Source organism: Peromyscus leucopus, chromosome 11 (assembly GCF_004664715.2).
Source record: "Peromyscus leucopus breed LL Stock chromosome 11, UCI_PerLeu_2.1, whole genome shotgun sequence".
NCBI classification, from domain to species: Eukaryota; Metazoa; Chordata; class Mammalia; order Rodentia; family Cricetidae; genus Peromyscus; species Peromyscus leucopus.
The window spans coordinates 27,196,303-27,211,032 of record NC_051072.1 but is presented as its reverse complement, the minus strand read 5'-3'; the positions used below and the strand labels follow the sequence as shown (position 1 = coordinate 27,211,032).

Here is a 14,730-nt window from a genome sequence, read left to right as displayed (position 1 = left end):
GGAGGTTGGCAGGATGTCCTGTAATTTCATACCTGCTTGACAAAAATGAAACCAAGGAAGTGGAACTTCTGATACTAGTATTTAGGGTATCATCGAAATTTAGGGCCCAATGCTAGGCAAACCTGTTAGAGAGACTTGGGTTTCTCCTCAGGGACATTTCCCATCCCTTCCAATGCTTCTAACTGCATAGTTTTCTTTTGAAATTTTTTCTTCAAGGGGTTGGAGAAAGTTGTTGTTTCATATTTATATCTATTTGTGGATGTAAATAACTGCACATCTTTTAGGGGATACTTGAACATTAATTATTTCCACAAAATTACAGAAACTGTTTTTTTCTTTGAATTGTAGAAATTAGTATAAAAAAGGGGAAAGGTGGATGAGACCATAATTTTCTTGGTGCCTAAAAAAACCCCATCTTGGACATGCTGGGCCCCAGGTAGAACAGCTATGAGCAGGTGTGGTAGCAGATACCAATGGAATCTTTGAATGGTGTTGAATGTGAAGGGTTCATTTACAAAGTTAACTAAAAGTGATCAGTTTATGGAGTACATCCTATATTTTTTGAAAAATTGGAGATGGCCACTTGGAGATTTATAATGAACAGAATTGTCATTTTAGTTTAATACAAGCAAATAAAAAGTCATTTTGATGTTATTGCCTATTAAAATATCACCTTGGGTAGTATTTCTTGTGTGTGTGTGTTTGTATTACTATTATCATTGCTGTTTTGCTATAGGATCTAGTTATGTTTCCAGGTCTTGAACTTCTGGGCTCAAGTGATCTTCCAACCTTAGACTCTTAAGTAGTTTGGGCCACAGGCTTGTGCCACTATACCTAGAGTTAGGGATTTGGGTAGTTTTTTTTTTTTAATTTTAAATTAAAATTTATTTTATGAGCATGAGTGTTTTGCCTTAATGTATGTCTGTGTACCATGTGTGTGCCTGTGGAGACCAGAAAAGGACATCAGATCCTTGGGAACTTACGTTAGAGATGGTTGTGAGGCACCTATGACGCCAGTGGATCCTGCAACTAGTGGTCTTGACTGCTAGGCAGCCTTTCAGTCCCTAGGTGAGGTTTTTTTTTTTTTTTTTTAAGTATTTTTTTCTTTGTGCCACAAGCTTTTTTTTTTTATCAGTTGTGTGAAATTTACTCTTTACAGAGTAACATTTTAATATATAAAATTAAATATTTAAAAATTTAACGTAGAAAATTAATACGATTAAAAGATATTTATCAACATATTTACAGTTTTATGCTATATGTTTCGTGAAGGCATTAAACATAAGACTTGGTCCACAGGCTTGTCGACTACATAAAACATGGTAGTGATGAGTTCAAATTATACTTCAACACAACTGTAAGAGCTCTCTCCTGTGGCATGAGAGTTCTGATGGAGGGAAGTTACAGTACTCAAATACTGCTGTGGTTGTTATTCTGTATAATACAAAGAAATAGCGCATTTAATTAGGAGCGAAAGGCTTATAGCATACATCCTGGGCTACCACATTTTTCAGCTTTCGGAATCTTGTGACTTCAGACCGTGTGGTGTTGACTCTAACAGCTCCAACTGCAGCTCTCCATGAAGGTTTCAATTGTGGTGCAGTGTTGGGTTCCATCACCCCATCTTTTAAGGTTTAATTTGCTTACTGTTAAACTGGGAGATCCACTGAATACACCATGAAGCTACTGAGTAGAACAAACGATGTAGCACATATTCAGTCAATAGCACAGCAAACGACTTCACATATATTTAATCTACAGGGAAATGCATACTTTAAAGGAAGTTCAGCCAATAGCGGCTCACAACAGGTATTCATTTACCAACTGTAAGAAGGCTAAGGATGATATAAAGTGACATGTAAATCATTTTACAGGGTAATGTGGTCTACTAGCTCTAAAAGAATTTGAGAGGGGAGACACATTGTAAAATGTATTTTGCTCTATGAATATCTGGAATATGCCATGAATCTACTTGTCTAAAGTTAAGTAATTTATTAGTATATTTTAATTGTATAAAATAATGAGTCGCATCATGACTTTTTCATACTTAGAATGTACTTTGATCATGACTTTTTCATACTTAGAATGTACTTCGAGCATATTCTTGTTGTCTAGTGTTTTAAGTCTCAAGATTGTAAAACAAGTTTACAAGAATCAGGTATCAAAAGGCAACTCAAATACCAGTGGGGTACAATAACTTGCCAGGGCTTGTATGTAGGCAACATTATAAGAAAATGATAGAGTTAGTGAAGATCTTGTCTCCCCCTGTGCAAACGTAGGAGGAAGAGACAGGCAGGGGAGCCCTTTGTGAGTCCCACTGGAGGCAAGGTTCAGTCTGCATGTGAACCTAATGCCGCTTTACCCTCAAAACCAGAGCTGGGTGCCAGCATGACTTCAGGCACTTAGCTCCTTACCTACAATGAGCTAATGGAGAAGAAACATCATGTGGCTTTCCTCGGGGAGAAAGGTCCTTAAGCCGTAACTTTGCAGGTTGTCAAGAGGTGGCTGGGCTTTTGGAACTTTGACATTGAGCCTTCTACAAGCAGACACGTTAATTTCAGTCACAAAACCCCAGTAGTACATTTAATGACCTTTTTCTTTCATGTAACAATAGGTCTGTGTATGATGTACACACGCTCAGCTTGATGAAAGCTGCTAATTTCTGTTTTTGGGTTTGGGAAGCTACAATTGAGTGTATTCAAGAAGTGGAACTCGCGTCTAGGAAAAGTGCATGACTGCGGCAGAGGCCGGATAAGGACGGTGCTCCATCTGAAGCACCTCTCATTAAGGAGAGAAGGACTCTTCTCCCTACGGAAAAACTCATTGTAGGTGCCTCACAGAGACCACATGTTCAGTCACATGGTATGTTTTGTGAAGTCAGGTGCATTTTATTGAAAAGATGCAGTGCACTTTATTATTGTTTTCCTCTTCGAAAAAATACCAACTTGCGGGGCCCGTCTTTCTTTCACCCTTTATAGTTGTGACAAACACCAGAAAGATTATAATTTTCAAATGTCATGGAGAGTGACGTAATTGCCATTGCCAACTGTATTACAAATAAGCATTTTCTCTTTTCAAATGGTTTATCTTGCTACATCATCATGCAAATGACATACACATTGATCTTACCCCACATGATTCTATAAAACACATAATAGAGTTTTAGAGTAATTTTAGTATTATAGACGGTTTGAGGGGTTAGTACAGAAAGTACTCTCAGTTGGATTCTATGGCTCTTAATTTATATTTACCAATAGAGAGTTTCTTCTTTTCCTTTTCTAAGCACTTTCTTATTTTTGACACTATAGTGTGCTAAAGTCGTGTCTTCTATATTTTCCTCAGTTCTAGAAGTCTGTGTCCTTACACAACTGTTTATTGTAGCAGGAATCTTAAAAGTTCTTATTAATAAAATCAAACCTGAGGCGAGTTATTGGGGTCCATGCTGGTAGATCAGAGAGACAGAACAAGCCACAGCTATCTCACCTCACCGGATCCTCAGCTGGTCTTGTCTCCTCAGACTGGAGGCCTCTGAGTCCTCATCCGAATGGGTCCCAGCTGAACTGTGTTGCTCCAAAGCCTGAATGCTTAACCAGCCAAATCTTCCAGTTTCTGGTCCTCACGCCTTATATATCTTTCTGCTTTCTACCACCACTCTCTGGGATTAAAGGCGTGAGTCACCATGCTTGACTATTTCCAATGTGGCCTTGAACTCACAGAGATCCAGAGGGATTTCTATCTCTGGAATGCTAGGATTAAAGATGTGAGTGCCACCATTTTCTAGCCTTTGTGTCTAGTGGCTGTCTGTTCTCTGACCCCAGATAAATTTATTAGAGTACACAATATTTTGGGGAACACAATACCACCACAGTTTATTTCACTAAATACTGACACAGGTTGAACATTCTAAAATACCTGACAATCTGAAATACAGAGTTCTCTGAAGTCTGATTTTTTTTTTTTTTTTTGCATACAGAGTTTTGGATTAGGAGTGTGCTGCTGCCTAAGTCAATACAAATATTCCGCAAATCCAGAAACTGCTCTAAAATCCCAAACAGTTCTGGTATAGACTTCTCAGCTACATACTGTGGAGGAAATCACAATATTGGTGCTAGATGAATTCGTTATTGTTAGGATTTGTTCCTCTCAGATCTTCTCAAATGAGAGGGAAAAGAAATGCATGTAGCCATACCACTCCATATTTATGCTTACATGTACAAAATTACATGTATATGTACATATGTTTATATCCATGTCCACATTCATCTATATCAATCTAATCACTAGGATACTGATATCCATATTTTCATCAATTATCAGATGGGTCACAAAAGACTCCCCTCTTGCTCTCCTGTGAACTCTCACTCTCAACACACAAGACTCATTCCTACCACTCATGACCCACTTATTGTTTGATTCCCGTACCGATGTGTGTTAGCATCAGAATTGTGAACATTTAGCCCTGTATCCTTCTGAGAAAAGACAGCATAACCAGTTAGAGTGCAGTACTTATGAAAGGTCTTTGTTCTTTGTCTTGCAAACTACACTCATTTTTAAATGTTTAGGTCAGGCTTTTGACCTACACTCTCCACCAGTGAGGTTGTTTCATATGTTTATAATATGTGTATGTTTTTTTTTTTTTTGTCATAGTCTGTGCTTCCTCTTGGACTCCCTGGAACTTCTAAATGATTAGTTTTAAGGTTTCATTTATGTACAAGTTCACTGTCAATTCTATGGATTTTGACAAATGCATATTTCTGCCACAACAGTATCATATATATAAATGTTGCTATCCAAACAATGCTATGTGCATCACCCATTCAATCCTTTCCCTCTCTTGGATACCTGGCAGCCAGTGATTTTTTTCCACACTTTGCTATCCAGAATATCATATAAGTGCTATATATATAGTATTTAGAACAATTATCAATAGTCACAGAGCCTATGCTTTCTAAGATATCTCCAATTACAGTTTTCTCAAACACATGTTGTGATTTATAGACACGATGCAAAGAAATGGAAATATCTAAAGCATATCTTATTATTAAGCATTTGAGTCAAGATATGACTGCAACTCTGCTGCCCATTTGTTTTTCAAAACAGCCAGTTAAAATTTAAGATTAAATGTATTATTCTTTTTCTAGTTCATTATTTTTCTCTGATTTGTACTCCAATGCCCATTCCCCCAAACTAAGCTTTAGCTCTTGTTAAAAGGAACATTATAACTGCAAGTTATAAAATATATTCAAGTGCGGACTTGCAGTTTATTTCACCATCAAATGCTGCATGATATCTGTAATCTACTGATAGAACACAAAAGAGATATGGAACACAAATTACATAAAATAGATACAAAAAATTGCCACCAGTTGTGGTGATAGCCATTTAGCCAGACACAGTGGACACTCTTCTGTCCTCAGCCTCCTTGATTTCTCATTAGTGTTTGAACAGGTGAACACTCCCCACTTACGGAACCATTGCCCCCATTGGCTCCAAGTCCCTACATTTTCCTATTTTTTCCTCTTCTGCTACTGCTTCCTGTATCTCTCTTGAGATATTATTTAATTCTAGACACTCTTCTCCATGATTGGCCTCTTATCTAAGCGATATTTCTCGCTTCCCAAACCTTTAGATGAGTTGTATTCTTGTGATAAAACTTCCGCTTGACCTAGCTCTTCATCTTGTTCCCTACTTTTTTTTTGAAATCTCAGATATTGAATTATTTTGAACAGCAAGGCTATTTTGCAAAGTAAAAGTGCAAGTCCTTAAACCCTGCTTTTTTCCCAGTGGCTTTTAAGTGAATTCTTATGCTGAAATTAGCTTAGATATTTCCTGCAGGAAATATCAATGCGATCCTAAGTCTTTATCAGGAAGTTATATCCACTTATCATTGTTTTTCAACCCCCTTCTTGGACTATGAATTAGCTGCAAACAGCCTGAGATAGATCATCTGTTGATAGGCTGGTGGACAAAAAATATTTGTTTTGGCTGCTACAGGAACTCCTCTAGGATTATTGGCTATTTTGTGTCTAAAACAGGTGGACTTTTTACTGTCTTAATTCACATCATGTAGATAGCCTTGTATTAGCAGAGGATTTTCAGCCTTGACTGTGTGCTTCAATTACACTGAGAACTTCAAAAAGTACTCATGCTTAGCATGCTTAACTATTCAAATTCTGTCTTCACGTGACAGACATATTTTTTCAAAGATCCTTTGATAGAACATGTTACCACAAGGTCTGAGAATTACTGACATGTATAATAGAGTTATATTTCTATCAGTTACATTTAGTATTTGATTCTGTGTCACAATCCTAATAATGTCCTTACCACAAAAACATGGTTGGAAGAATAAATATTTTAATCTACCTGTATTAGTCAAATTTCTCTAGAGGAACTGATAGAATGAGTGTGTGTGTGTGTGTGTGTGTGTGTGTGTGTGTGTGTGTGTGTATGTGTGTGTATAATTTATCACAGTGTTTTACAGGATGTGGTTCAGCTAATTTGACACTGGCTGTCTCCCAACAGAAAGGCCAAGAATCCAGTCGTTGTTTAGTCCATGAGGCTGGATGTCTCAGACAGTCTCAGACTACTACACTGGCTTCTGGAGAAAGGAGGTTCTAACCTCAGGGATGCTCAGAAGCAGGCTGCATGAACTTGCCAGGAGAGTGAGGACAAGCAGACAAAAGCAAACACTTCCTTTTTCCATATCCTTTAATGTAGGGTGTCACTAGAAACTGTGGCCCAGATTTAGGGTGGGTCTTCTGACCCCAAATGATCCAATCAAGAAACTACTTCACAAATGTATCCAGCTACTTGGATTTTAGTTGATTCAATAATTAGAAGTGGCCATCACATCACCTGATGTGACTAGCACTTTTTTTTTTTTTTAGGACTTAATACGATTTTAACTCCAACTCTGGCTCTCAAGCTCTCCTTTAAAAATAATTTCCAACATTTTTTCACCATTGGTGCCATTTTTTTGTTCTCTTAATATATGAGTATGCCCAACACTAGAAATTCGTGTTACTGATGATGTTGATAGCAGTGTTTCAGAAGCCAGGAAGCAGGACCCAGTGTCAGCCGATCTTTCAACTTTTGAAAACATATTTGACATTTGTACTCTTACTTGTTAGACTCAACCCCTTGAAAAATCCCAGGATTCAATCATGCTGTGCTCACCTTGGCATTGATGCTGATGAAGATGATAACTGTGACCCTTGGCTGCAATCACATTCTACAAATAGGTCACACACACTGTCTAAGAAGCAGAACATGAATCTAGTGAGTCATTTTGGAGGTAAAGATGCTTTTAGCTTCCTAACCTTCCTAATTTTTGGTTGGATTAAGAGCAGATGCTTAAAAGCAGTCTAAAACTTATCTTTTCAAGCCATGTGTGATAGCTCATAGTGTTCATACTTTTCCAATTAGATTTTTCTGAGTTCATGGAAAAGCCAATATTAAAACCATCACCATTAAAATGAATTCTTTTAAAAAAATGTGTGGTATTTTTGTTTGCAGCTGTTTATCAGAAACAAAGAATTTTTTTTTTTTTAGTTTTAAATTTGAGTTGACATTTCTAGGCTATCATGTTTTTGGATATTATGCTATGTTGTTGAAAACTGAAATACTCAAGTTCAAATTAATGGGGGCAAAGTTATATAATCAATGATTTCTTCACATACTGGTGATTTATTTGGTGTTATAAATAATGTACTGTTCAGAAGCATTTCAATCCATAAAAGGTTATCTTGATTCCATTTGTGAATAGCTCTAAGAGACAAAGTATTCCACAGCAATATATGCCCCAAAACTAAGCATCATTTAAAAATCAATATTGCGTCTTTATCATAGAGACTGAAGTTTGCTGCACTTTACTCAGCAAAATACAATTCTCCTGCATGAAAAGCTGGAGATCAAATAGACTCTTGCCTTTGGCAGATGTTATTATAATCACATAGTAACGAGGAAATGAATAGGAAATGGTTCCTTAAAAACAATAGCTAAAGACCCAAAGATGGTTTAGTGGGTAATTTTTGTGTTCTTATTATCCTACTGATAATGAGAAAATAGCTGGGATATTCATATCATCTTCAGGATTAGGTTTCCATGGGTTTAGAAGGAGGGAGACACAGGAGGCTATTTTGAAACAGTCAAATTCTGTGCTCTTTATAAAGACAGAAGACGGCCATATGTGGTGGAATACATCAGGCTGTCTGCAGATAAGGTGTCTCAAGATTGGAAGTCACTTATAACATGAGGAAAAATGTAGATGATTTTTGGAAATGCCATTAAATTGTCATGAACATAAGGAAGACACCACTGACTTAGTAATGTATTAGGTAACACCACCTTCATTTTAAGATCTAATTTCAATTTCTTTTCTTTATCAGTATTAGTCTAGAGATTTGAGGGGCAGCAAAAATATATTTTAGGACATCTGGCTGAGCTAAATCAAACTTGCTAAGGAGACAACTTAGCACACACAGGTAGATGGAGTCTGATCAACTCAGAAGTAGATGTCATGGGAAATACACTTTCTGAGTTTGTAAGAGCCTTGCTCTTGCTGTTGACCTTCTTCAACTAACCTGTCGAGTCTCCTCACTGTCAGAGAACTTGTCCACATCCATGAGTTCTCTAAGTGATGCTTTTTTAAAGGACTCTGAATGACTTTTACAAATTTCCCAGTTGTTTGGATTCCCTCAGATGGAGCTATCACCTCTGAATTCATTACTAAACTTGATTTTTTTTAAAATAAAAAAAAAATTTTAAAATTTAATATAATTAACTATGGATCTATACAAAAGCTTGATGGTTTTGTAGAGGGCTTCAGCTAGTGTTTTGGTTTATATCTGGAATGTCTCTCATAGGCTCATGTTTTGAATACTTGGCCCTAGGCTGATGGTACTGTTTTAAGAGGTGGAGCCTTGCTGATGGAAATAAGCCAATAGAGGCAGGAAAGTTATTCCTGTTCTGGGCTCCAATTTTGCTTTCTCATTCTTGGTCTGCCATGATGTGAACAACCCTTTCCACTTACTCTCTTGACACGAACTGATTGGCTTTCTATGCCTTTCCTGCCAGCATGGACTGAAAACCTCTAGAACCATGAGGCAGATTAATCTTTCTTTTTCACTTGTTTCTATCAGGTATTGTGGTCACAACACTAATGAACATTCCTCAGGGGAACCTGGCCTTCCCTTCATCCGTGGTCTTCTGGGTGTGCAAATTGGCTCAAGTCTGGAAATTGGTTCCCAGGACCAAGTCATTTTTGCTATGATCCAAAGGAGCTTTTCTTTTACTTGTTGGAGAATTTTTTTTTCTGCTTATACAGATCAAACAAAAATGTAGTAGGCTTCTTATCTATTGTGTGTGTGGAAACACCATGACTGATTAGCTAGTACCAAAGGTTCAAATGAGTCATGCTACTATAAAATTCACATAGCCTGTGCTGCCCATTATGGACCAGGACACTGTGGACATTGCCTTGCCTATGCTGTCTATTATGATAACTATGATCACCTTGCCTTTGGCTATTTAGTGCCAAAGTGGCTCTTGCTACTTCGGGGCCCAAAACTAAACACGTTGCATTTAATTCATTCAACTGAGTGGGAGCATCTCCCATGTTAATTAAGTTCTGGCACAAGGAAAAGGGCGACAACAACAAAGCTCTTCGATTGCGCTGGTGCGCTCTCACCGTTTTGTGTATTATAGGATTAGTGAAGGGCGTGTCTTCTGGGCCTTCCCATTGTGAAGGATTAGGTTTTACAGTGTACCCACTCTAGCATTGCAATTTCCCTTAAAATCCCTTCATCAGCACTAAGCCAAGCGATATCAGGCATTTCAAACTCCTTTTCAGTGGGCCATCTTTTCACAAATGCTTCAGATAATCATTCAAAGTTTTGATATTTTTTTAACTGCACAGGTTTCCATATTAAGCCTAGAATCTGCACCCAGAGGGCCCATATCAATAAACTCATCTCGACCCATTTTTATGTTCCTTCTACCATTCTCTCATTCTTAAAATCCATTCTCACATATGCTCCCCACACTTCTTGAAAGAATTAGCAAACTCATTAAGCTCTTTAGTATTGTAGTGCATCTCCCCATAGTCTACTCATTCTATCTCCTACCTAGGAGCCTGCTTAGCTCTAAGTCTTGTTATAGGTCTAGAGGCAAGTACTGGTGGACCCTGAGGGACATGAATATTGTCTTGCCTGGCATCTCCTTCAGAGAAAGGAGACATGGCTTAGCAGACATGAAGAATTAATTTCTTCAGTCAAAGGCAGAAAAGGCAAAATATGTGTGTGTGTGTGTGTGTGTGTGTGTGTGTGTGTGTGTGTGTGTGTGTGGTGAGTGTGGGAGTACATTTTAATCATCAAAAATGTTATCATTCCTTTTCTTTATGAATTAATTTCCATCCTATTTTTTCTTACATATTAAAATCTAACATAGTATCTTATAGTTGTATAATTATATTTATGAACATAAAAGTAAACTTTGTATGACAAGGGCTGATAACGAGGCATTGTGGCTCTATATTTGTACTTGAATAGTACTGATTATTGTAATGAAATCGTGTTTGAAGTTCAATAGCAAAAAGAATAAATGTTACAAAAACACACTGATTTCTGTCATAGTCTCATTATTCTAAAATTGCCAAATTTGTGATAAGAATTAATTAGCAAACAGCATTGGGTGACCAGTGACAGCTGAAGGCTGGGCACTCAATTAAAACACATCCATGGCTTTTCTGTGCTCAGCAGTGAAAGCAGAAGGACAGTAAGATGCTTCCTGGTTGCTGCATTCTTTGAGTGAAACCAAGGATGTGGACATTTCATTGCTTTGGATTTGGCCCTTACTTGTTTACCCTTTGAATATTTAGGTGTAACCAAATTGCATGCTAATTTGAAAACCTCTAATTATCTGCCATCTGTGATGAATATACTTAAGGCCCTGATGACTTAAAAGAGCAAAACACAAAGAATAACATAAAATACTTGTAAGTAGGAATATAATTTTGTTTCTTACTAGAAACAAACAAACAAAACAAACAAACAAACAAAAAACAAGGGCTGGTAAGATGGCATGGTGGTTAAAAGCCGTGAAAAGGTGGGAGTTTGGTAGCTATAATCTATATGGGAAAGAGAAAACCAATTCCACAGACCTGTACTCTGGTCTTCATACATGTGCTGTGGCATACCTATGTGCACGTATACACACATGTATTATGGACATACAAACATTAATGATGATTAAAATAAAGTAAGAATGTGATAGAATGAATTGTTTTCAATGTGAAAATAAAATTTATATCTGCAAATTGTATGTAAATGTTTCTAGAAGAGAAAAGGCAAATGAAACAAATACAAGAAAAACTGATTAGATTCTAATCATACTATCAGAAAAAGGGATACATGAAAACTAGAAAACCAAACCTGAATGCATGTGGCCAGATGATTCCCATTGTTCCTTCAGGTCATTTAGCTTATCATGACTTTAGGAGAAGACAGGCAGACACTGGGCAACTTAACAGCCTAACCATGGTGCTAGGACTTGGTAGAACGCTTTCTTATAGATTGTAGAGATACCAGGAAAGATGTTTCCATACTAGTAGACTTCAACCTTCCCATGTGGGGCCAACTATTGTAACAGGATAGGCTCCAGTGTGGATTGTACTCCTGCTGTTTTCAAAGCCTCTAGTGAAGGGCTGTAGTTCAGACTGCTCTACCACATTGTATGGAAAGAAGAGCTAGGACTGAAATTTCATTGTCAGGAATTGGTAGGGGGCATGATGGGAATCACAGCAGCATTGAGAAGACCATCAGAGAATAACAGCTCTGAATTGGAGGTGGGTGGGTTCAGGAGTTGCAGCTTAGTTGATAAATCAAGCATGTAGTTTAACTTGTACATTTGGGTGTAATTGGTTTGCTTCTTTATATATAATCATTTTTATAGATTATATTAAAGATACTATTATTTCCCTACCACCCAATCCCTTTAATGTCTCTGCATTCTTTGTGGGTATTTATACTAAGCTCAATTTAGGCTCTACTCAATTTGTAAAAACAATGTAACATGTCCATTGTTTATTCCTTTACTCGTCTAAGACACATTCATTACTAGGCACTTGGCTTTGGAAATGAAGTGGTGGATAAGGTAGTGAATGTCTGTGAGCTCATAGAGTTTAAAGTATCTTGAGGCAATTACTGTCAGGAAAAAGAATAGTCTAATAATTACTTATGATTGCATTTTGACTTTTATAAGAGTAACTTTGGATAGCACGGCCACATATAATTTGTCAACTAGATCATAACTAGTTCCTTTGGATTGTTCTGTCTCCCAGTATAAATCAGAATATAGGATACTGGTGCATACGATTGACCCTGCATTTGAAGCTGAAATGACTGATGACCAATCAGTCATTTTTTTAAAATGATGTACAGTAAATTTATTCTGTAATTTGTGCCTGAAGTCTGCATCTGCAATTCTCACTGAAGTGAATATCATTCTCTAGACTTATCCTCTGGCCAAAGTCCATGTTTAAATAAGAGCAGCTGCATTCTTGATCTCTGAATGTTGGTTTATTGGTTACTGGGTCTCAGTTCATACTGTTACTGTTGTTCATGAAGCCTCCACAGAGCCTGAAAACAGTTTTACAGTGTGTCTTGCCAGAGAGCTGAGACTTCTGCTCCAGGCTGTACTCAATTGCCTAGCTTTCAATAGGGTTAACTGAATGTGGGTAACACCATGGGAACTCGAGGAGTTTCATGTTAGTACAATGCCATGGCAAATAGCTGTTTATGTGTTTTGACTTGTTAAGGAGTTTCTGTTTTAACTTACTCACTTAAAAAACTGTCCTTAGCAGTAGAACATGACTGTATGTAAACACTTCTGAATGCACATTTCAAAGGGCCTTGAACATCTGCTTTCTTTATGGTCACCCAGCACACACTTTTATTATGAGACCATACTTCACTTGGACTTTTGTGCAATGTCTGTCTTTGCCACTAGAAAATAAGACAAGTTGGACAAAAGTTCTTCTGTGTATCATTTCTGCATATCTTTTTATTCTATGACTTAGACTGTGTTCTGCTAAGTGAACAAGTAAATGAATATATGTAATTGCTGAATGTATGGTTCTATTTATGATGAGTTTTTCTCAGAAGACTCAAAAAGCCTTTAACAAAGAATCCCATTTCCCCTTTGAACATAAAAACAGACAATGTACAAGAGGATAAGAACTAAAGTTTTGCCATACAGCTTCATCATATGAATAGGAAATAATAGAGCATATATCTAATTTCTTGTGGAGAAAAACTTAGTCTCTTGAAGCTGAATGTATAATTTTAGAATGTGCGTCCAGGAAGTAAAATCAGATCAATAGCTTAAAGATTAATCCTTTACAATTCCCTTCAAGAGTTGGGGATGTAGCTCAGTGGTAAAAGCTTACCTAGTTTGAGTGAGGCTCAGAGTTTAATCTCTTACATGACCAACATCCAAAACTGTTTAACATACTTAGACCTGTGGATTTTCAGATAATTGGATTATTACAATTTTTAAATAGATTAACTCATTTGGGAAGAAAGGAGCATAATACATGAAAACAATGCTAGTCTTTTTAAAATTTATAGCTTATTTTTACCTTAGTTTTGGTCCGTCTTTTACAACAATGAAACAGTTATGCCTTTAGGCACATTTTTCCAATGGAAATAACTCTGATTTTTAAATTTTTATTCATTTCTAATACATCTTAAATAAAGAACAACACTTTCCCCTTCCTTTTTCTTCCTCTAGCCCCTCCCTCAAATTGACTCCACTCTCAAATTGATAGCTTTTTTTCTTTGCTTGTTATCACATGCACACACATACACGCATGCATATGCACAAGCCTATAAATACAACCTGCCGAATCTGTTTTTTGTGTATATGTGATTTCAGGATTGACTACTTCACAATGTATAAATAATAATGCAGGTCTCATCCTCGAGGCAGGCTAATTCCCTGTCCACCAGCAGTCATTAGTTACCTACAATTCTTTGTTTAAGGGTGGGGTCCCAAGAGGTTTCCGCCTTCCATGTTAGCATTTCTATTGATATTGCCATTGCTCAGACATTGTTTATGAAACTATTTCTAGAAGAGACTGTGTCACAGCAGACTTCCTGGTATTCAGGGTCTTACAATCTTTCTGCCCTTCTTTCTGTGATGTTTACTGAGCCATAGCTGTAGCAGCTGTGACATAGACGTATTGGTTGGGCTGGAATCTCCATGATCCATTGACCTTTGCATTGTGTCCAGTTGTGATTTTTTGCGATGGTCTCCATTTGCTGTAAAAAGACATTTCTTAATTAGGACTGGTAGCTATTATATCAGAAGATCTGGAGCTAAGAATCACAGATGAAAGAGAACATGTTTTATTTGTCTCTCTGTGTCTGAGTTTTCTCACTGGATATGATGTTTTCTATGTCTGTGTGCAAATTTCTTTTTTCTTTATAGCTGAATAATGTTCTATTGTACATATGTAACCATTTTCATTGTTGATTCATTTGTTGAAGGTCATCTAGTTTGTTCTGTTTCCTGGCTATTGGAAATAAGGTGGTGATAAACGTGGGTGAGCAAGTATCTCTAGAGTAGGGTACTGACCCCTTTGGGAATATGCCAAGAAGTGGTATACTGGAATTATATTGTAGATTTATTTTTGTTTTTTTGAGTATTCTACAAATTGATTTCTAGAGT

The 14,730-nt window shown here is 37.1% G+C and overlaps 1 long non-coding RNA gene across 1 annotated transcript in view; it reads left to right on the top strand.

Moving 5' to 3' along the window:
- Positions 1-14,730, top strand: part of LOC119088713 — a 168,500-nt gene that overhangs the window by 121,750 nt on the left and 32,020 nt on the right. The gene's annotated exons all lie outside the window — the stretch shown is intronic.